Source organism: Mustela putorius, unplaced genomic scaffold, assembly GCF_011764305.1.
Source record: "Mustela putorius furo isolate JIRA1106 unplaced genomic scaffold, ASM1176430v1.1 tig00003923_pilon_pilon_pilon, whole genome shotgun sequence".
Classification (NCBI taxonomy): domain Eukaryota; kingdom Metazoa; phylum Chordata; class Mammalia; order Carnivora; family Mustelidae; genus Mustela; species Mustela putorius.
Genome location: NW_025422068.1, coordinates 12,276,946 through 12,299,501, shown reverse-complemented (window position 1 = coordinate 12,299,501; position 22,556 = coordinate 12,276,946).

Here is a 22,556-nt window from a genome sequence, read left to right as displayed (position 1 = left end):
TATCACTCTTTGTAGACGATATGATACTCTACGTGGAAAACCCAAAAGACTCCACTCCAAACCCGCTAGAACTTGTAGAGGAATTCAGTAGAGTGTTAGGCTATAAAAACAATGCACAGAATTCAGTTGCATTTCTTTACACCAACAACAAGACAGAAGAAAGAGAAATTAAGGAGTCAATTCCATTTACAATTGCACCCAAAACCATAAGATACCTAGCAATAAACCTAACCAAGGATGCAAAGAATCTATACTCAGAAAACTATAAATTACTCATGAAAGAAATTGAGGAAGACACAAAAAAATGGGAAAATGTTCCATGCTCCTGGATTGGAAGAACAAATAATGTGAAAATGTCTATGCTTTCTAAACCAATCTACACATTTAATGCAATCCTATTAAAATACCATCCATTTTTTCAAAGAAATGGAACAAATAATCCTAAAATTTATATGGAACAAGAAAAGACCTCGAATAGCCAAAGGAACTTTGAAAAAGAAAGCCAAAATTGGTGGCATCACAATTCCAGACTTCAAGCTCTATTACAAAGCTGTCATCATCAAGACAGTATGATACTGGCACAATAACAGACACATAGATCAATGGAACAAGATAGAGAGCACAGAAATAGACCCTCTACTCTATGGCCAACTAATCTTTGATGAAGCAGGAAAGAATGTCCAATGGAAAAAAGACAGCCTTTTCAACAAATGGTGTTGGGAAAATTGGATAGCCATATGTAGAAAAATAAAATTGGACCATTTCCTTACACCACACACAAAAATAGACTCAAAATGGATGAAGGACCTCAATGTGCAAAAGGAATCCATCAAAATCCTTGAGGAGAACACAGGCAGCAACCTCTTTGACCTCAGCTGCAGCAACATCTTCCTAGGAACATCACCTAAGGCAAGGGAAGCAAGAGCAAAAATGAACTATTGGGACTTCATCAAGATCAAAAGCTTTTGCACAGCAAAGGAAACAGTTAACAAAACCAAAAGACAACTGACAGAATGGGAGAAGATATTTGCAAACCACATATCAGAGAAAGGGCTAGTATCCAAAATCTATAAAGAACTTAGCAAACTCAACACCCAAAGAACAAATAATCCAATCAAGAAATGGGCAGAAGACATGAACAGACATTTCTGCAAAGAAGACATCCAGATGGCCAACAGACACATGAAAAAGTGCTCCACATCACTTGGCATCAGGGTAATACAAATCAGAACCACAATGAGATACCACCTCTCTCCAATCAGAATGGCTAAAATCAACAAGTCAGGAAATGACAGATGCTGGCGAGGATGTGGTGAAAGGGGAACGCTCCTACACTGTTGGTGGGAATGTAAGCTGTTGCGACCACTCTGGAAAACGGCATGGAGGTTCCTCAAAAATTTGAAGATAGAGCTACCCTTTGTCCCAGCAATTGCACTACAAGGTATTTACCCTAATGTCGGGATCACGCCCCCAAGATGCCGCCAGTCGCGCCCCTAAGATGGCGCTGGAGCAGTACGGACAGCCTAAAAAAATATCCGCCCTGGCCACACATGACTTCTTGCTCATCAATGAGCACCATGTGCCGCCACTGCCTGCGAGCCACAGATACCTCCACGTGAACAGCCCTGTGATTGGCTGTATACTCCCTGTTCATGTGAACACCCCTGTGATTGGCTGTATACTCCCTGTTCATGTGGATCACCCCTGTGATTGATTGTTATGCTCTATATAAGGCAAGGGAACTTCCCCTCAGGGGAAGGAGAAATAAAGGAGAAAGAAAGGGAGGAGAAAGATCTACCAGGGAATAAACAAGAGCTTGTGCATTGACCTGAGTGTGTGTTGGTGTTGCGTCATCTCTGTGGGCAGGGAGAGCGCGACACCCTAAGGATACAAACATAGTGATCCGATGGGGCACGTGCATCCGAGTGTTTATAGCAGCAATGTCCACAATAGCCAAACTATGGAAAGAACCTAGATGTCCATCAACTGATGAATGGATAAAGAAGAAGTGGTATATATATACAATGGAATACTATGTAGCCATCAAAAGAAATGAAATAGCCATTTGTGATGATGTGGATGGAACTAGAGGCTATTATGCTTAGCAAAATAAGTCAGTTGGAGAAAGACAACTATCATATAATCTCCCTGATATGAGGAAGTGGATATGCAATGTGGGGGGTTTGGGGGGGTAGAAAAAGAATAAATGAAACAAGATGGGATCAGGAGCAAGACAAACCATGAGACTCTTAATATCACAGAACAAACTGAGGGGGGCCAGGGAGAGGGGGGTCGGGAGAGGGTGTTGGGGTTATGGACATTGGGGAGGGCATGTGTTATAGTGAGTGCTGTGAAGTGTGTAAACCTGGTGATTCACAGACCTGTACCCCTCGGGCTAATAATACATTATATATTTATTTAAAATTATTAAAAAATAATTTTTTAAAAAATGAGAGCAGAAATCAAGGAAACTGTCAGCTATTAACCAAGTCCTAACTATTTGGAGCCTTAATGCTCCAGCATCTTGTGCTGACAAAAATAAACATCATGCTCATTCTCAAAGGAGAAATACTTAAAAGAATACATCCACCATCACAGAGCATGTATTAAGGAGTACATTTAGAGCTGACACATTTGAGAACTGGTAAAGGGAATAAATACAGATTTGTGCACATCCCCTAGGGTTGTTGTAAGAATAAAGCCTGCCAACTAATCAAGTCCAAGTTCCTTATCTCAGCATTTGGTGAAACCCAACACATCATCTGCCTTTGTAGGTCACAGCATTTAGGATCAGCTTGGAGCAGTGAGCAGTCATCATCACCAGAAATGGCCCCTCCCAAACACCCATCTCCCCTAACAAGTCTTAACACCCTGGTTACTTCTCATTCAAAAATTGCCCCTATGCCAATTGTCACTCCTGACTAAAGTGGAAAGCTGTCTTCCATATCATTAAGGTAGGGCAGCTTCTTTACCTCTGTATCTTCCAAAGATTCCCAGCACAACATCTGAACAAAGTAGCCACTTTACCAAGAATTTTTGGCCAAGCAAAATAGTATATGACTCCCAAATTCAGTGCAGATAGCACTTTTTTTATAGGCAACACTATATGTATTCCTGAAAGGTCATTCAATACAGGAAATTGTTACAAGTACAGTAGAAGAGCTCGGAGTGTAAAGAAATCTAATGAAGGGAGACACTTTGTGAAGTAAATAGTAAATTCCACTTAAGATATTGGAAATCATAAAAAAAAAAAAAGATGGGAATTCATCATTTTTTGTGTGAAAACCAGTTTATATAATCCTACATTATACGATCTTAAAGTGAAGCATACATGTTCATGGGATCATTTTGCCCTTTAATGAAGAGTTGGGGGCACAGTTGTATGAGTGGCTGTTTGTTTGTTTGAGAAGCTGTTTTATAGAAATGCCCATTTTCTTACCTTTTTTTTTGCTCAAAATCCTCTAGCATTTCAAATATAGTAATTTTGCTTAAAATTGTAATATATAATATTACAAATATAACATACTAGGAGCACCCAGATGGCTCTGGTGGCTAAGTGTCTCAGAGCATTATCTCAGAGTGAGACTGAGCCCCTCATTGGGCTCTGTGCTGAGTATGGAATCTGCTTCACTCTGCTTAAGATTCTCTCTCTCCCTCTCACTCTGCCCCCCTCCCCCACTGCTCATCTCTCTCTCTCTCTCTCTCTCTCATCTCACAAATATACTATATATAATGCAACATATACAATATATATATATATATATTGCATTATATATAATGGAGATACTGGAAGCCTAAATGTTTGGTGTTACAAAATTATTACTGGATTTTAAATAAGAAGAAAAATAGGGAGTCATACAGTTTTAACAGCTCACTCTCATGTAGCAGAGTAGAAAGAAGAGTTGATCTTTCAGGGAAAGGTAGGATTGGGGTGTTCAGGAAATCAGGGAAGAGGGGTGTGCAGGGATGGGTCTTTGAGAGGACAGAGTATGAAAATCAGGGTGGCCCTGGAGCGACAAAGTGTGGAGGCAGGATGGACCCTGGTGGAGGAATGCACGTGGCAGCCCCTCCTTCCCTAAAGTAGAGTCTGAAAAAATTCCCACACTCTGCTTCTGTGCTGGGATTCCATCAGTGCCACAAGGCTACCCTAAACAGTGAGAGCCCAAGCTATACCCATGCACTGCATGCTTGGGCTGTCCTGGGGGTCCTCCGTTGTTGTGGGAGAGATCATAGGGTGGGGGTCAGGGAGTCCCTTTTGGTCAAACTACATTGTCACTACAGCTTCTCGCTGAAAACGCCATCTAAGATAATGTAGGCAGATCATGGGAATCACCGTGAAGAAACTTTCTGTCTTCTTTGAAAAAGGATAAATAATATATCTCTGTATGTATTTACCACATTTTGCTAATCCTCTCCTCTTCTGTTGGATATTTAGGCTGTTTCCACCTTTTGGCATTTCAAAATAACACTGCTACAAAGGGTTCAACTTCATTTGGTTGCGTGGGGATTTATAATTTTTCCAATATGATCTGTAGAAAAGACTGTCCTTTTCTCATTCAATGGGTCTTGACACCATTGTCAAAAAATCAGTTAATCGGGGGGTGCCTGGGTGGCTCAGTGGGTTAAGCTGCTGCCTTCGGCTCAGATCATAATCTCAGGGTCCTGGGACTGAGTCCCACATCGGGCTCTCTACTCAGCAGTGAGCCTGCTTCCTCCTCTCTCTACCTGCCTCTCTGCCTACTTGTGATCTCTCTCTGTCAAATAAATAAATAAATAATCTTTAAAAAATCAGTTAACCGTGTATTAGAGGGTATATTTCTAGGCTTTCTATTCTATTTCAATATTATATATGTCTGTATTTATTCCAGTACCAAACTATTTTGATTATTTTAGTAAGTTTCAAAATCCAAAAGTGCAAAAGCTGCACCTTTTTCTATTTATCAAGATTGTTCTGGGGATCGCTTTAGGTTTCATATGGATTTTGGGATGGGTTTTGATGGGATTTTCTATTTCTAAAGAAAAGGCCATTATAATTTGTAAAGAGATTTCATTGATTTAAAAGGTTTTTATATAGGGGAAGTAATGCTCCAGAAATTATCCTTAGGCATCTAAGATCTTTGCGCCATTCTCCCTATTTGGACCAACCTCATTAACTTGTGGTCAGGGAAAATTTTAAAAGTAGTGGATTTCACACATGGAAGCTGGCTTCATCCTTTCATTTCTTTTTTATTTTTTTCTCCATATCACTGTCTTTTTATTTTATTTTTTTTAATGTTTTATTTTTTATAAACATATATTTTTATCTGCAGGGGTACAGGTTAGTGAATCGCCAGGTTTAACACTTCACAGCACTCACCAAAGCACATACCCTCCCCAATGTCCATAAGCCCACCCCCCTTCTCCCAACCCCCCTCCCCCCAGCAACCCACAGTTTGTTTTGTGAGATTAAGAGTAACTTATGGTTTGTCTTCCTCCCAATTCCATCTTGTTTCATTGATTCTTCTCCTACCCATTTAAGCCCGCATTTGCATCACCACATCCTCATATCAGGGACATCATATGATAGTTGTCTTTCTCTGCTTGACTTATTTCGCTGAGCATGATACGCTCCAGTTCCATCCATGATGTCGCAAATGGCAAGATTTCATTTCTGTTGATGGCTACATAGTATTCCATTGTGTATATATACCACATCTTCTTGATCCATTCATCTGTTGACGGACATCTAGGTTCTTTCCATAGTTTGGCTATTGTGGACATTGCTGCTATAAACTTTCAGGTGCACGTGCCCCTTTGGATCACTACGTTTGTATCTTTAGGGTAAATACCCAGTAGTGCAATTGCTGGGTCATAGGGCAGTTCTATTTTCAACATTTTGAGGAAGCTCCATGCTGTTTTCCAGAGTGGTTGCACGAGCTTGCATTCCCACCAACAGTGTAGGAGGGTTCCCCTTTCTCCACATCCTCGCCAGCATCTGTCATTTCCTGACTTGTTGATTTTAGCCATTCCGACTGGTGTGAGGTGATATCTCATTGTGGTTTTGGTTTGTATTTCCCTGATGTCGAGTGATATGGAGCACTTTTTCATGTGTCTGTAGGCCATCTGGATGTCTTCTTTGCAGAAATGTCTGTTCATGTCCTCTGCCCATTTATTGATTGGATTATTTTTTTCTTTGGGTGTTGAGTTTGCTAAGTTCTTTATAGATTTTGGACACTAGTCCTTTATCTGATAGGTCGTTTGCAAATATCTTCTCCCATTCTGTCAGTTGTCTTTTGGTTTTGTTAACTGTTTCCTTTGCTGTGCAAAAGCTTTTGATCTTGATGAAATCCCAATAGTTCATTTTTGCCCTTGCTTCCCTTGCCTTTGGCGATGTTCCTAGGAAGATGTTGCTGCGGCTGAGGTCGAAGAGGTGCTGCCTGTGTTCTCCTCAAGGATTTTGATGGATTCCTTTCGCACATTGAGGTCCTTCATCCATTTTGAGTCTATTTTTGTGTGTGGTGTAAGGAAATGGTCCAATTTCATTTTTCTGCATGTGGCTGTCCAATTTTCCCAACACCATTTATTGAAGAGGCTGTCTTTTTTCCATTGGACATTCTTTCCTGCTTTGTCAAAGATTAGTTGACCATAGAGTTGAGGGTCTATTTCTGGGCTCTCTATTCTGTTCCATTGATCTATGTGTCTGTTTTTGTGCCAGGACCATGCTGTCTTGATAATGACAGCTTTGTAATAGAGCTTGAAATCCGGAATTGTGATGCCACCAACTTTGGCTTTCTTTTTCAATATCCCTTTGGCTATTCGAGGTCTTTTCTGGTTCCATATAAATTTTAGAATTACTTGTTCCATTTCTTTGAAAAAGATGGATAGTACTTTGATAGGAATTGCATCAAATGTGTAGAATGCTTTAGGTAGCATAGACATTTTTACAATATTTATTCTTCCAATCCAGGAGCATGGAACATTTTTCCATTTCTTTGTGTCTTCCTCAATTTCTTTCATGAGTACTTTATAGTTTTCTGAGTATAGATTCTGTGCCTCTTTGGTTAGGTTATTCCTAGGTATCTTATGGTTTGGGGTGCAATTGTAAATGGAATTGACTCCTTAATTTCTCTTTCTTCTGTCTTGTTGTTGGTGTAGCGAAATGCAACTGGTTTCTGTGCATTGATTTTATATCCTGACACTTTACTGAATGCCTGTACAAGTTCTAGCAGTTTTGGAATGGAGTCTTTTGGGTTTTCCACATATAGTATCATATTGTCTGCGAAGAGTGATAATTTGACTTCTTCTTTGCCGATTTGGATGCCTTTAATTTCCTTTTGTTGTCTGATTGCTGAGGCTAGGACTTCTAGTACTATATTGCATAGCAGTGGTGATAATGGACATCCCTGCCGTGTTCCTGACCTTAGCGCAAAAGCTTTCAGTTTTTCTCCATTGAGAATGATATTTGCGGTGGGATTTTCATAGATGGCTTTGATAATATTAAGGTATGTGCCCTCTATCCCTACACTTTGAAGAGTTTTGATCAGGAAGGGATTCTGTACTTTGTCAAATGCTTTTTCAGCATCCTTTTAATGTACTGTTGAATGCTATTGGCTAGTATTTTGGTGATAATTTTCGCATCTGTGTTCCTCAAGGATATTGGTCTATAGCTCTCTTTTTTGATGGGATCCTTGACTGGTTTTGGGATCAAGGTGATCCTGGCCTCATAAAATGAATTTGGAAGTTTTCCTTCCATTTCTATTTTTTGGAACAGTTTCAGGAGAATAGGAATGAATTCTTCTTTAAATGTTTGGTAGAATTCCCCTGGGAAGCCGTCTGGCCCTGGGCTTTTGTTATTTTGGAGATTTTTAATGACTGTTTCAATCCTCTTACTGGTTATGGGTCTGTTCAGGCTTTCTATTTCTTCCTGGTTCAGCTGTGGTAGTTTATATGTTTCTAGGAATGCATCCATTTCTTCCAGATTGTCAAATTTGTTGGCATAGAGTTGCTCATTGTATGTTCTTATAATAGTTTGTATTTCTTTGGTATTAGTTGTGATCTCTCCTCTTTCCTTCATGATTTTATTTATTTGGGTCCTTTCTCTTTTCTTTTTGATAAGTCTGGCCAGGGGTTTATCAATCTTATTAATTCTTTCAAAGAACCAGCTCCTAGTTTCGTTGATATGCTCTATTTGTTTTATATTTATTTCTATTTCATTGATTTCTGCTCTGATCTTTATGATTTCTCTTCTCCTTCTGGGCTTAGGGTTTCTTTCTTGTTCTTTCTCCAGCTCCTTTAGGTGTAGGGTTAGGTTGTGTACCTGAGACCTTTCTTGTTTCTTGAGAAAGCCTTGTACCGCTATATATTTTCCTCTCAGGACTGCCTTTGTTGTGTCCCACAGATTTTGAACCGTTGAATTTTCATTATCATTTGTTTCCATGATTTTTTTCAATTCTTCTTTAATTTCTTGATTGACCCATTCATTCTTTAGAAGGATGCTGTTTAGTCTCCATGTATTTGTGTATTTTCCAAACTTCCTCTTGGGGTTGAGTTCTAGCTTCAGAGCATTGTGGTCTGAAAATATGCAGGGAATAGTCCCAATCTTTTGATACTGGTTGAGTCCTGATTTAGGACCGAGGATGTGATCTATTCTGGAGAATGTTCCATGTGCACTAGAGAAGAATGTGTATTCTGTTGTTTTGGGATGAAATGTTCTGAATATATCTGTGATGTCCATCTGGTCCAGTGTGTCATTTAAGGCCTTTATTTTCTTGCTGGTCTTTTGCTTGGATGATCTGTCCATTTCAGTGAGGGGAGTGTTAAAGTGCCCTACTATTATTGTATTATTGTTGATGTGTTTCTTTGATTTTGTTATTAATTGGTTTATATAGTTGGCTGCTCCCACATTGGGGGCATAGATATTTAAAATTGTTAGTTCTTCTTGTTGAACAGACCCTTTGAGTATGATACAGTGTCCTTGCTCATCCCTTATTATAGTCTTTGGCTTAAAATCTAATTGATCTAAGGATTGCCACTCCTGCTTTCTTCTGATGTCCATTAGCATGGTAAATTCTTTTCCACCCCCTCACTTTAAATCTGGAGGTGTCTTCAGGCTTAAAATGAGTTTCTTGGAGGCAACATATAGATGGGTTTTGTTTTATCCATTCTGATACCCTGTGTCTTTTGATTGGGACATTTAGCCCATTAACATTTGGGGTAACTATTGAGAGATATGAATTTAGTGTCATTGTATTGCCTGTAAGGTGACTGTTACTGTATATTGTCTCTGTTCCTTACTGATCTACTACTTGTAGGCTCTCTCTTTGCTTAGAGGACCCCTTTCAAGATTTCCTGTAGAGCTGGTTTGGTGTTTGCAAATTCTTTCAGATTTTGTTTGTCCTGGAAGCTTTTAATCTCTCCTTCTATTTTCAATGATAGCCTAGCTGGATATAGTATTCTTGGCTGCATGTTTTTCTCATTTAGTGTTCTGAAAATATCATGCCAGCTCTTTCTGGCCTGCCAGGTCTCTGTGGATAAGTCAGCTGCCAATCTAATATTTTTACCATTGTATGTTACAGACTTCTTTTCCCGGGCTGCTTTCAGGATTTTCTCTTTGTCACTGAGACTTGTAAATTTTACTATTAGGTGACGTGGTGTGGGCCTATTCTTATTGATTTTGAGGGGTGTTCTCTGAACCTCCTGAATTTTGATGCTCGTTCCCTTTGCCATATTGGGGAAATTCTCCCCAATAATTCTCTCCAGTATACCTTCTGCTACCCTCTCTCTTTCTTCTTCTTCTGGAATCCCAATTATTCTAATGTTGTTTCGTCTTATGGTGTCACTTATCTCTCGAATTCTCCCCTCGTGGTCCAGTAGCTGTTTGTCCCTCTTTTGCTCAGCTTCTTTATTCTCTGTCATTTGGTCTTCTATATCACTAATTCTTTCTTCTGCCTCCTTTATCCTAGCATTGTGAGCCTCCATTTTTTATTGCACCTCATTAATAGCTTTTTTGATTTCAACTTGGTTACATTTTAGTTCTTTTATTTCTCCAGAAAGGGCTTTTATATCTCTCGAGAGGGTTTCTCTAATATCTTCCATGCCTTTTTTGAGCCCGGCTAGAACCTTGAGAATTGTCATTCTGAACTCTAGATATGACATATTACCAATGTCTGTATTGATTAGGTCCCTAGCCTTCGGTACTGCCTCTTGTTCTTTTTTTTGTGGTGAATTTTTCCGCCTTGTCATTTTGTCCAGATAAGAGTATATGAAGGAGCAAGTAAAATACTAAAAGGGTAGCAACAACCCCAGGAAAATATGCTTTAACCAAATAAGAAGAGATCCCAAATCTTGAGGGGGGAGAAAGGGCATAAAAAGAGGTTCAAAAAAAAAAAGAAAAGAAAAGGATTTAAAAAAAGAAAACGAATAAAGAAAAATATAAAAAAGAAAAAATATATATTAGATAAACTAGTTTAAAAACGTTAAAAAAGAAAAGGGTAAAAGTTAAAAAATAATTTTAGCAGAAGAAGAGAAAAAAAATGAAAAAGAAAAAAATTAAATTAACTGCAAGACTAAAGAAATCACAGGGAGAAAGCCATGAGTTCCGTGCTTTGCTTTTTCCTTCTCTGGAATTCTGCTGCTCTGCTTGGTATTGAAACTGCACTCCTTGGTAGATGAACTTGGTCTTGGCTGGATTTCTTGTTGATCTTCTGGAGGAGGGGCCTGGTGTAGTGATTCTCAAGTGTCTGCCCCAGGTGGAATTGCACCGCCCTTACCAGGGGCTGAGTAATCCTCTCAGGTTTGCTTTCAGGAGCTTTTGTTCCCTGAGTGCTTTCCGTAGAGTTCCAGAGGACAGGAATACAAATGTCAGCCTCCTGGTCTCCGGCCTGGAGGAGCCGAGAGCCCGGGGCCCCACTCCTCAGTGTGTCCTCAGAGAACAGCGCCCAGTTACTCCCGTCTGCCTGACATCTGGCCGCGCTCCTAGCTCACCGAGCCTGTGGCGGGTTCAAGGTAAGCCCGAGCTGTGATCTTACTGTCGGCTCTGCCTCTGTAGCCTATTTTCCCATTCCAGTACCTGCAAGCTCTGTGACACTCAGACACCCCTGATCCTTCTGTGACCCTGCGGGACCTGAGGCCATGCTGACCCCTCATGGGCTTCGCCCCGGTTTAGCCTCTGGAGCGATGTCCCTCAGCGGAACAGACTTTTAAAAGTCCTGATTTTGTGCTCTGTTGCTCTGCCGCTTGCGGGTGCCGACCCCTCCCCCAGGGTCTATCTTCCCGTCACTTTGGATTCGCTTCTCCACCAGTCCTACCTTTCAGAAAGTGGTTGTTTTTCTGTTTCCAGAATTGATGTTCTTCTTCTCTTTGATCTGCCAATGGATTTTCAGGTGTTTGAAATCTTTAGATAAGCTATCTAGCTGATCTCCTGCTAGCTGAAGTAGTCTCATCCTGCTACTTCTCCGCCATCTTGACTCCTCCCCATCCTTTCATTTCGAATTGAGGAAACTGATTGACTGGAGAGTCAATCATTTTTCTGAGGCTCAGTTTCCTCCATTCTTTCCAGTCTTGATAAGGAGGTTTCATCATGCTAGGATATTTCTTCAAACATTGACACTCTTATACTCATAGATACAGTTTTCATTTTCAAAGCACTCAGATTTAGTTCCACCCCCCTTCCATTGAAGAAAGCTCTCCATTTCTGATCCACAGGTTGAATTTAACAGAACTGTTGTGATATTTGGCCTGCATTTCCAGTGAGATAAAGATAGGTATGGTGTGCCTACAGAATTGTGGTTATCATGCAGAAAACAACCAGACAGATGAGCAGCATGAGCCATACTGAGAGAACACTTCCTGAGTGTAGGGCAGCTGCTCCATCATGGCACCCTGGCAACTTTTCTCATATCTATTCCATGTAGTGTGCCTGAGCTGATACCAGGACAGCTTCTGACACTCCTAGAACCAGAGAATGTGGGAGTCCTATGAGGAGCTGCCTTCAGACTCTCCCTCTCTCCTCCCCTTCCCTAGAAGGCTGTCATGACCTGGTGTCTCATTACCTGCCCAGGTCTGAGGTGGTCCAAGGTTTCTGGTTCTACCCTCTTGAGCTACAGCTGCAGCTTGGCATGGGCTTCTCAGCAGCCAAGTGCCTTGTTATTTCAGTTGCAGTCATCAGGCTCCTCTTTGCACCTTGTCATCCTTGGAAGGACCACAGGGAGTTAATACCTTGGGCTGACCTTTTTGCTGACTATGTAGGTCATAAATTGAATGTAAAAAGGGCTGTTTTTTTACCTGCTAAACCTGCCAGGCCTGGTCCTTCCTTGTCCTTGACAATTAGGACTCAGGAACATTGACCCACTATTTGGCAAATCCCCAAATTCTTAACATAGGAATTCTTGTTACATAGAAGAGATAGTTTTGAACCTAAACAATCAGCAACCCCTCAAGGAGACCTGAGAAGTATTGAGATAGATTTCAGTAGGGGTTCTAGAGCCACTTGGAGATTTTAGGGAACTCCAAATATTTCACACTTACGACTTCCCTCTGGCAAAGAAGCATTACCTTCTCTGCTGCTGGGAGGTTCTGGGTAGACTTTCACAGAGACTCTACTATAGAAAAGAGGACTTTGTAGGTAGGGAACTCTCAGAAGTGTTTTTTTTTTTTTTTCTCTGTCTCTGGAAGCATGGATATATTGAATATTACTTACAGTGATGGGATGCTAAAAAGGATTGTGAAGAATTTTTCCAAGACATACAAGATTAACCTTTTACAGTGGTGATGAAGAGGTGCAGGCCATTCTCACACTTGGAGCACATCACAGAACCATCCATCCCAGCCCTGAGGACACTACTGACTACTGTTGTTCTTTAATTGTTCCCTTAAAGTGTATGTGTGTGTGTGTGTGTGTGTGTGTGATATTCTTTGGCTCTTAAGTTCTAGAGATGATCAAATTTTATTTTTCACTCATATTAAATATTCAGCTGGCTTGTGGTTAGCATCTATGTCCCATGTGAAAGATCAGTGTTTTTCAAACTTTTTTGAACTGATCCACAGTAAATACGCTTTACCTTACAACCCAGAACAACTCATATGAGTTGATTGGTGTTTCAGTTATATATATGTTTCTATCTTGTTGCCCAGAGCTACTCCTCAACCATAACTTCTCCTATTCCTTGCCATAAACTGTTCTTTTTGAGGCTCTAACCATTGGCTGTTCACCTTCTGCATGCCCTTGTCAATATCAGCTATTGACCTAATTTACTGAGGGTTATAGTGTCTGCTTACAGTCTTTCTTCCCACCCAAATTCCTACAGTGATTCTGGATATCTGATTTAGGATCCTTATGAGTGTTCCACTAAAAACCCCAATCTCAAATGATTTTTATAAATCACTTCAGCCATTGCCTTCCATGATCATACTAAAGATTATAACATTACCAAGAATTATTTCCTTCTGAAATCTTTCCCTCAGAGACCTCAAATAAAACCAGTAGAATTAGGGGTGCCTGGGTGACTCAGTGGGTTAAAGCCTCTGCCTTCGGCTCGGGTCATGATCCCAGGGTCCTGGGATGGGGCCCCGCGTCGGGTTCTCTGCTCGGTGGGGAGCCGGCTTCCCTTCCTCTCTCTCTGCCTGCCTCTCTGCCTGCTTGTGATCTCTGTCTGTCAAATAAATAAATAAAATTTTTAAAAAAAACAGTAGAAGTATCCATTTTCTTAAGTAGCCTTGTGTACAGAACGTTCAAATAAAACCACCTGTCTTTTTAAAGAAATGGTGTTTTTAGGACCTTTCTCCCTCCTTACTACCATAAATCCCTGCTTACGTCATATCTATCTCTACCTACTCCAGTTAGGCCCATATCCCATTTTTTTCTGAGTTATCTGGGTACTACCAAAAACAACTGTGCTCTGTGCTATTTAAGTTATACTTATCTAAAAAAAAAAAACAAAAAAAAAAAAACAAAAACAGCAAAAAAACAACCCTGGACCAAAAAAAGCTAACTTCCTCCCACTACACCTCACTGCTAAACTCCACTAGAGAAAAGCTATGCAGCCTTCTAACCAAGGCTAGAACATTTAAATACTATGGCATAAAGTTTCAAGTGTGAGGTTAATGTTCCTTCACAGACCTTCTAGATTTTCCTAGTAAGCTTTCTCTCCCATTCTAAAAAGTCCAAATCTCCAACCCCACCATTTTCCAGTTCCTGTTAGATGTGTAGAATTCTGAGTTGGATCTAAGATTCTTGCATCCTGGTATATACACACTGCATAATACTCTCCCTATGAGGGTGGACAGGGACTGTGAGTTTGATGAGATTGTTAACACCTTAATTAGATTTTAAGCAAGGTGATTAGATAGTCACTCCCATGATCATGTGATGTACATGATTCCATCATAGCAGGCTAGAGAGATTGTCCTAAAGCTCTGAAGAAGTCATTGCCATGTTTAAGAGTCCCACATAGCTAGGACATAAGTGACTTCCAAGAACTAAGAATAACTCCTAGCCACCAAGCAGCCAAAAAACAGGGATCCCAGTCCTAGCAAGAAACCAAATTCTGCCAACAACCTGAGTTAGCTTGGCAGACCCCAAACCTCAGAGGAGACAGCAACTGGGTCAATACCTTGATTTCACCCCAGCTAGCCAGTGCTGGACTCTTGCTTACAGAAACTCTGAGATAATAAATGTTTAAGGCCACTAAATTTGTAATGATTTCTAAACAGCAATAGAAAACCAGTAGAGAAGACTTAACTTTTACTTTATAGGAATATAAACCAGCAAAAGGAATCTTTTTTTCTTTTTTTAGAAATTTTTTTAACTTATTTCCACTCTGTCCCCATATCTTATTAAAATAAAAGGTTTGCTTCTCATACTCCTTATAAGGCTTTTTCAGACAAGTATTTAAATATGGCCACATCACTCTTCAGTTAACACAAACACCTCCAATCCCACTTTTCCATCCAGTTTCTTCCCTTTTCCTTTTCTTTAAGATGCAGTCAAGATTTCTAAAGTTGGGGCAGTCTACATCTTCCCATTATGGGATATATGTATATAAAATTGTAGCATATGTTTGGCACATTGAGATAAACATCTGAGGCTGCTTACAGGTAGACATGACTTGTTTAAGTGCACCACACACCCCAAGGCTGTGGTTCTCAATGTGTGTTCCCTGGGCCAGAAACATCAGCATTACCTGGAAACTTGTTAAAAATGCAAAACCTGGGGTCCCGTCTCAGAACTATTGAGTAAAACTCTGGAATCAGGGCTAATAGTCTATGTTCAACAAGCCCTTCAAGTGATTCTGATTTACATCTAATTTTGATTCTGAGTAAATTCAGAGTTGGGGCATTGGTGGGGGTTTGGAGGGGAAGGTTTGGTATCTCCCCTTACCTGTAACCCCTTTTTAGTACACTGGTTGAGAAGCCCTACTTTATATATGTTAACAACCTTTACTTTCTCGATTAACTTTGAATTCTTAACACATGATGATTTAATTTTGGCAGCACCAAACCACTGAAATTACTATTGCTGTAAATCTAATAACTATCAGATCAAAGGGATGCAAATTCATTCCAAATTGGGCAAATTTTAGGTATTCCACATTTGTTAAATGAGATTAACCTATTCTATTCAGCTCCTTAGAGTTTTGGGATAGATTGGAAAAAAAAAAAAAAAAGGTGGGGGGTTTAGGGACTTGAATTCATGATGGGCTTTATCTACCAAGGAAAGAGTCTCCTTTTTCCTTATGTGCCATGTTGCCTGACTTACCAATAGAGATGTTCACTAAGCCTTCTTGGTCCTCTTTTGAAAGAATAAATATCCTCAGATGTGCATGTAGTAATGTTACATATAATATAATATAATATAATATAATATAATAGGAGTCATTAGTTCTTGAATTGAATGTAGATAAGGATATTTAAATATCAAATGACTTGTGATTAGAAAGTGTCCAGCAGGGGCTCCTAGGAAGCTTAGTCATTTAAACCTCCAACTCTTGGTTTCAACTCAAGTCATGATCTCAAGGTCACAAGATCAAGCCACTCATCCACCTCAGTACAGTGTTAAGTGTAGAGCCTGCCTGGGATTCTCTCTCTCCCCCTCTCTCTAGAGGGGGCGAGAGAGAGCCACTAGGCTCATATGTACACGTGTGTGTGTGCTCTCAAAAGAGAAAGAGAGAACAACAGCAAAGCAAGGCAAGGCAAGAGAAGGAAGAAAGACTTCAGCAAAAGTGTGTTCAGAGGAACATTTCAGGGAGAACATGAGAAAATGTCGGAAATCTGCTTTGACACCTACAGACAAAGATCACCAGGAACACATTTATAGCCAATATGGTTTATTTATTACTTTCTACAACAAGGAAAACAGTCACTGTAAAGGACCATGGGAAATCTCAAAAAGGATGGATTAAGGATGAAGTATTAATAGAGTTATTCATAGGAGTTAGTCATAGGACAGTACTGGCCAAAATTTATCAGAGTTTGGAAAACAGAGAATTGCTGAAACAGTTAGTCATATCTTTAGAATACCTGTGTATAGTTACTGTTAAATCTGTGTTATCTTGAAATATATGGATCTGAACTAAGTGGTGTTAAAAGACCTTTAGCTTGGATACACTATCTGTTTTGCAAGTTAGAGTGCAGTCCATTTTCAAAAACTGTGTTTCTGCTTCAAGTGGTTTCCCCTAATGACCTGACAGAGGGGCAGTTTTCCACTTTGTCACCTGTGTATTGGAGAACTGTGCCCAGAGTGCCAGCCACCTCCTGGTGAATTATCTGAGTTTAAGCCAGACCTATGAAAAGTGTGAGGTATGGAGATCCAAGACACTAAAATTCAGTTTAGAATTCATCTCAGATTTGTTGGGGGATTAGGTATAGAAGTTATGATGCCACAGTCAAGAGAAGACACAACAATGGGACAAGTAGAGCCAGTCATCATACTCTTCAACCATAGTCAATGTAATGCTCAGATACCAAGCCGGAATGAGGGAGTTCCTTGTCTCTTGATGTGATGGTGAAGGCTGGACTGGCACTGACTGTTCTGCACCCACATTACCCTATGTGGGACCTATCAATATCAATAAATCATTTAATTCCAACCTTACTAGGTAAGCTCACCTGAAATGTTTGTATTTCCTCTCTTCATTTATTACATAGAGTTTCTACCCACAAAATGCTAATCTAGAGAGGCTCTTTTCAATAGAGTAGCTATTTGCCACATGTGACTAGCGCTTCTGAGGACCTGATATTTTATTTTCTTTTAATTACTTTAAATTTAAAAACTTACACTTTACTCAGTAATTGGGAAAATTTCTAGTATGTTTGAAGCAACTTGGGTATCTAGTCTCCTTTTCAACTATAAATTTTATGTAATTTTTTAAAATGTTCATTTATTTATTTGAGAGAGAGAGCAAGCATGTGAGTGGGGAAAGGGGCAGAAGTAGAGGGAAAGAGAGAGATCCAGCAGACTCCCCACTGAGTGTGGGGCCCGATGTAGGACTCAGTCTCACTACCCTGAGATCATGATCTGAGCAAGAGTTGGACACTTAACTGACTGAGCCACCTAGGTGCCCCTCAACTATAAATTTTGTAAGATCAAAATACAGATTAAGGATTTCCCCTGAAAACTAAATGTGTGAAAATTGAAATGTTCTCTAAGTATAAAATACTCCATTTTGAAGGCTTTTTTTAAAGCACAAAAAGAAAGAAAAATGTAAACTATTTCATCAATATTTTCTATTTGATTACATGTTGGAATAATATTTGGGATATATAGGTTAAATAAAATATATTATTTAAGTTAATTTCACTTGTTTTTTGGGTTTTGTTTGTTTGTTTGTTTGTTTTTTACTTTACTTAGTGAAGCTATTAGAAAATTTTAATATACAAATGTGGCTCACATTGCAAATCTATCATACAGTGCTGGTCTAGATTACCAAAAGTCTGATGAGATATTTACCTCAGACATTTTATATTTTCTCCTTTGTAAAGTGGTATGCTAACTCTTCACTTAACATTTTATGTACCATCACTCTTAGAATTTTGTGAAAACAAGGCTAAAAGCACTCCTTGCTTACTAGAGAGAACAGAAGGAGTCCATGTGCTCAAACATATTCTGGTGGCAACAGGAGTGAAAATGTTGGAGAGACCTGGAGTAGGAGTTAGAGCATTAGTAAAGGCCAGTCCTGTTCAGGGACAGCTGTCTGGGAGTTATAAAGTTTATTGTGTGATGTGTGAGAGTCGAATTCAGGTAAAAGGCATAGTAGAGCAACTAAATATAATAGCTCCAGGGCTTGGACTATTTAAGTTTAAATTTATTTAAAATTAAATTTTCCATTTCCCAACCTAACCACATCCAAGTGTGCAATTACCTCAAGAAACAAATGGGTAACTTATATGATTTTCCTAGGGTTGCTGTAACAAATTAACCACAGATGGAATCACTTAAAACAACAAAAATGTATTTCTCATAGTTCTGGGGGCCAGAAGTTTGAAATCAGATGTTCGCAGGGCTATATTCACTCTAAGGCTTTAGGGAGAATGTGTTCCTTGCCTCTTCCAGCTTCTAGTTGCTGTCGGTATTTCTTGACTTCTGGCTCTATGGCCTCAAAGCCTCCTCATCTTTTCTGTGTCTTCTCTGTTTGTCTCAAAACTGTCCCTGTTTCTCTCATAAAGATACATGTAATTGCATTTAGGATCCACCTAGATAATCTAGGCTACATTGGTCTTCGAGATCTTTAACTTCTCACATCTTTTGCCATATTAAGTAGTATTCACAGAGTCTACGGATTTGGGTGTGGACATATCTTTGGGGCCACAATTCAACCCATCAGAATATGTATTGGCACAAATATATACCATTTTCATCATTGAAGAAATTTGTTTGTACAGGGCTGTAGAGGAAAGTTAAGAAACAAGAGTCAAAACACTTGAATGGTCAGAAATAACACAGGAGCTGGTTAATCTGTCACAAAGAATGAAGGCAGTAGAGGCAAATGTCAAAGAAGCCCAGGTTTTTTAATTGTAGCAAAACAAACAAAGAAACACATAACAAAATTGTCCGTTTTAAGCATTTTTAAGTTTGTGATATAGTCTTGTTAACTATATGCACATCATTATGCAACAGATACCCAGAACTTTTTTTAATCTTTCAAAATTGAAACTCTATACCTATAGCTCTTCCACCCTCCCTCCTAGTCCTTGGCAGTCACCATTCTATCTTGTTTGTAAAAGTCTGACCACTTCAAATACTTCATTCATATCAAGTTGTATTTGTCTTTTTGTGACTGGTTCATTTCACTTAGCATAATGTCCTCAGAGTCATGCACGTTTTTGCCTATAACAGGCTATCTTTCTTTTTTAAAGCTGAATAATACTCCTTTGTGTACACATACCAAATTTTGCTTATCCATTCACTCTTTATCGGGCATTTAGTTTGCTTCCCCCCAAAAAGCAGTTTGTTGTTGTTGTTGTTGTATTTTAGCTAAAGTGCCATTTTATATTCATTAATTAACATATAATGTATTATTAGTCCCAGGGGTCCAGGTCTGTGAATCGTCAGGCTTACCCACTTCACAGCACTCACCATAGCACATACCCTCCCCAATGTTCATAACCCAACCACCCTTTCTCTTCCTCTCCTCCCACCCCCCACCCCCCCCCCGCCACCACCTCTCAATTTGTTTCCTGAGATTAAGAGTCTCTTATGGCTTGTCTCCCTCCTGATACCATCTTGCTTCCTTTATTCTTTTCCTATCTCCCAAACCCTCCACTTTGCCTCTCAACTTCAGGGAGATCATATGATAATCATCTTTTTCTGATTGACTTATTTCCATCAGCCTAATACCCTCTAGTTCCATCCATGTCACTGCAAATGGCAAAATTTTATTTCTTTTGATGGCTAAAAGCAGGGTTTTTATAGGTCCTGCAAAAGCAAGGTCTGAAAACACCTATGGGAAGACAGGAAGAATTCTAAAATTCTTGCTCTCAAAGGTAGAAGGCAGCCTTCATTTAGTGAACACCTGCTGACAGTGCGCTCCTGTCCTAGACAGCAACACAAGGACTGGGCATGCAGTGACTGACTCATGCATATGTGTGAGATCCCCGACCCTTAGAGCGCTCAGGGCGGGGTTTCTGTCAAGGAGGTGAGTTGCGTGTTAGAAAACCCTCTGAGGACTATGGACTCTGAAAAACAACCTGAGGGTCTTGAAGGAGGACCGGGATGGGGGCGGGGGGACACGACAAGGTCATGGGTATTAGGGAGGGCACTATTGCATGGAGCACTGGGTGTGGTGCAAATACAATGAATACTGTTATGCTGAAAAGAAATTTAAAAAAAGAAAGAAAGAAATCGGAGGCTTGAGCAGAGTAAAATAAAAAAATAAAAAATAAAGTAAATATACTTTTAATAAAGTAAATAAAAAATAAACAAATAAAGTAAATTTAAAAAGTAAAATAAAAAAGTTAAATACTATCAGGATAAAAAAAGAAAGAAAACGCTCTGAGGTGCCCAGTCACTGTAAACGTACTGACCTCCTGGGGCAGAGAGTGGCAGGACAGGGCAGAGATTAAAACATTTACATACATTTTCCTCAGAGTTTTTTAGAGTAGTGGGGGAAGAGTATCAGTCACAGCAAGACATATAAAATGGGGTCGGGTGGGGTGCGTGAGCGGCAGGTGAACCGCACAGAACACATTGTCTCAACGAAGGAAACAGCCCACCAGGCTTTTCCTGTCACGTGGGCTGTGCGAAACCAGCATCTCATTGGCCAGGACTTTAAGAGGGCGGGAAGAACAGGAGGGACCGGCGGTAATGGGCCAACCAGGAAGCGGAGGCCCTGCTCCCGCGCATGCGCACTGGGTGTGCCCTGCGATTCACGGCGGGAAGAGCTATGTCCCGGATTTCCTCGGCGTGGGGGCGCGGGCCCTGGGTGCTGACTGGGCTGGCCCTACCACCGGCCTGCATTCTGTGGAGAGTAGCCGGCCGCCAGGAATCTGCTTCAGGCTTGCAAGCGGACGCCATTTCTGCATCGCAGGTGCCTCCAAAGCCCGATCTCGAGGCAGGCCACCTGGCTCGAGGGGGCGGGAAGGGTTCCTAAGCTAGAGAAGGCCCCTCCGGTGAGGGGAGCCCGGATGGCCTGGCGTCGCTTTCCGCAGGCCCTGACTGACTGGATCCTGTTTTTCCACAGAGAGTGTGCCGTGGCCTCAGCCATGAGCGCGGCAGCTCCAGGCGGTCTCCTGGCCTGCAGCCTGGCCTTCACTCCACTGTTGACAGGTGAGAGGAAGGGCTGGGGCCCGACTCTGGCATGCATTGCCCCCATGTCCCGCATTCCTGCTTGCCTTCCCGCCTTGCTCCAGAGTCCTCCTCCTTTTGGAGGCAGGGAGAGGACGAAACGCTCAGTCCGGAAATGTGACTCATGGGCCCTGGCGGGGTCTGTGTGAACGCCTCGCCCCTCCCCTGGCTGTTCCCCAGATGCCTGCGGTGTGGTGTGGATTGCCTCTGGGACTGGGTCGTTTACTTCGAGTCATGGAATACCTGGTGATTGTCAGAGGATGCTGGGCGACCCTCCTCTCTTGTCAGGATTGTCCGCAGGTCCCGTGGCCCGAGGCTTATGCTCAGCCCTTTGTGCCTCCCCTTCTTCCCTCAGCCCCTTGCGTTCCCAGCTTTCCTTGAATAGGAGGGGGTGCAGCTGACTGAAAACAGAATCACCGCTCCTGCTTCCCCCTCCTGCCTACCCCGCAGAGGTGGGCCGACCATCACTGTAAGAAGTTCTCACTTAGAAGAAAGGAGTCAGTTTAGAATGTTGGGTAAAGGGGTGCCTGGGTGGCTCAGTGGGTTAAAACCTCTGTCTTCGGCTCAGGATGGAGCCCCGCATCCGGCTCTCTGCTGAGTGGGAAGTCTGCTTATTCCCCTAACCGCCCCGCCCGCCCCCGCCTACTTGTGATCTGTCTGTCAAATAAATAAATAAAAATCTTTAAAAAAAAAAAAAAAAAAGGTAAAATCGAGGGGCCTGAGTGGCTCAGTTGTTAAGCCTTTGCCTTCTGCTCAGGTCATGATCTCAGGGTCCGGGGATAGAGCCCGGCATAGGGTTCCCTGCTCAGCGGGAAGCCTGCTCCCCCCTCTCTCTGCCTACTGCCTAAGAAAAGTCAGCATAATTGTAGATAAAATTTCATGTCCTTCTCCATTGCTTTCCTCCTCTGCTTTCCGTACCTAATAAAAGATTTCAGAAAATCCCTTGTCCTGCGTGGAAGTTTATGGTGAGCTTTCCACCTTGAGTACTCTGGTCTTTCCCCCAGTTCCTCTTTTCCCCATTCTGTATTTTCTCCTCCAGAGCTCAAAGCCAGTCTCACTGCGTTTTCCCATCCAAGCTCATTTTCAAGAAGAGAAGAGAAAATTATCATTCCTCTCACGTTGAAGAACTGGGTGCTGTTAACCTGCCCAAGGTGCTCAGCATTTTAACAGAATCCAGAACGCAAAGCTTTGAACAAAACAAAAAAGCTTTTTACTGCAAGAGAGGACCTGAGCTTAGTTTTGGTTGCGAGAGGGTGGGGAGATTGGTCTGTCTGCCCAAGATAGCACTGATAATTTGTTT